Raw genomic sequence first — 2,500 nt, forward strand, 5'->3', positions numbered from 1 at the left:
AGTTGTTGTTGTTATCATTAAACTATTATTATTATTATTATTATTATTATTATCATTATTATTATTTTTATCATTATCATTATCATTATTATTATTATTATTAATATTACTATAGGTGTTGTTGTTATCATTAAAATATTATTATTGTTATTATTATTATTATTATTATTATTATTATTATTATTATTATTATTATTATTGGTGTTGTTGTTGTCATCATCTTCATCATCATCTTTATTATCATATTATTATCACTATTATTATTATTTTTTATTATTATTATTATTATAATTATTACCCATATAATCATTATTGCAATATGCAAATGGAAAATCTGTAGTTATCTCAGATTTACGGATTTAGATAAAATATGAAGTAATTTTTTTTTTTTTTTTATAGCTTTAGGATATCCGCATTATGATTTATTTTTGCTATGAAAATGTATGATATCACAGAACTGTAATATTTTGCTTTGCATGGAAATTTCATGTTCAGAAAGAAGACTCCTAATACTGAAGATCGTATTTGTTAAGACACGAATGATGTCAGCACCTTTCTCCTCTCCTCTCTCTCTCTCTCTCTCTCTGTCTCTCTCTCTCTCTGTCTCTCTCTCTCTCTCTCTCTCTCTCTCTCTCTCTCTCTCCTCTCTCTCTCTCTCTCTCTCTCTCTCTCTCTCTCTCTCTCTCTCTCTCTGTCTCTCTCTCTCTCTCTCTCTCTCTCTCTCTCTCTCTCCTCTCTCTCTCTCTCTCTCTCTCTCTCTCTCTCTCTCTCTCTCTCTCTCTCTCTCTCCCTCTCCCTCTTTCTCTCTCTCTCTCTCTCTTTTTCTTTTGAAGATGTGCCAGTTGCCAAGAATAATGTAGAAGGTAAATTTACACGAATTTTCTTAAATTATTAAGACCTAAAGATGAAGGGAATTTAAAGTGTAAAATGTGATTCATAATTTTCTGTCCTTTGTATTTTTTGTATTATATTGAACTAAAAGGGTAATGTACGGTAGTTTGATTATGCTGTGTTGGTCCTTTCAGTGTGGGAGAATTCTGAATATATTTTGTGGAGCTATTGTGTCAATCAATACTCGTTTAATAGAACAAAGTTATTGATGAAAAATTCAGAAAATCTTTGATTACTGTATATGAAAATTGATATGGATATGTTGTAAATGAAAGTCATTTGAAAGACATATCATTTGATTGTTGCATAAAAAGTTAACAGTTAAAGGAATAAAAAAGACCGCTGCAACAAAGAATTTTAAAATAATTCTTAAAAAAAAAAAAAAATGAAAAGGGCAAGAAAGGCGCCTAAAATTACTAATTTTATTACTATCATTATTATTGCTTTAATTATTATGATGATTATTATCATTTTCATTATCCTTATCCTTCTTATATTATTATTATTGTTATTATTATTATTATCATTATCATTATCATTATTATTATCATTATTGTTACTATTATTATGATTTTTTTTTATATTATTAGTATAATAATAATAATAATAATAATAATAATAATAATAATAACAGTGATAATAATATCGATTATTATCATTATCATTTTTACTATCATTATTATTATCATCGGTGTTATTACTATCATTATTATTGTTATTGTCATCTAGATTATCTTAATTGTTATTACTATTATTATAATTATTTTTATTATCGTTGTTATTACTATTGTGATTATTATTTTCATAATTATTATTATTCATTTATTATCATTATTATTGATTTTGTTATTACTATCATGGTCATTATTATCATTACATTAATAATAGTAATATTACTGATAATAATAAAAATATTATTATTATTATTATTATCATTATTATAATTCTTATCACGTTTGTTGATATTATCATCATCATTATCAACTGTATTGTTATCAATATTATCATCATTAGCAATATTGTTATTGTTTTTATTATCGACGTTATGTTGTATCTTTTTTACATTTTTGCTGTTTACATTTAATCACTTGTTTTCCTTAATCGTATTGTATTTGTTATTTCATACACCAACCTTATCACCTTTTCAGTTCAAAAAACTTGTCCCAGTATATTTTCACTGAGCAAGCATCTGCATCATGAAAAGAAGGCACCTTTGCCTTGATTATTTTAGCATCACATGAGAACATTTTCGTATATTACAAAATTAAAATCTTTGTGATAAGACTGAAAACATAATCGAAAATTTTATCCACTATGGTGAGGTTCATTTAGCGTTCCTTTTCTTATATACATAATACAACGTCATTATAAGCTTGACATAGTAAAATGATAGTTGATAATGCGCTTCATGCGTTGTAAGATACATAAAAATACCTATTTAATCCTTATCTCTCCTCATTTAGTACATAAGCATTTTTTTTCACCCAATAAAATGGAAGTTACGATAATATGTCACGTCATTTGCATAATCTACATATTCTCTCCTATCCGGAAAGATCCTTATACTCTTCCTCCACTTCTTTTCTTTTCTTTTCCCACCTTTTTTACT

This window comes from Penaeus chinensis, chromosome 11 (assembly GCF_019202785.1).
Source record: "Penaeus chinensis breed Huanghai No. 1 chromosome 11, ASM1920278v2, whole genome shotgun sequence".
In the NCBI taxonomy this organism is placed as follows: Eukaryota; Metazoa; Arthropoda; class Malacostraca; order Decapoda; family Penaeidae; genus Penaeus; species Penaeus chinensis.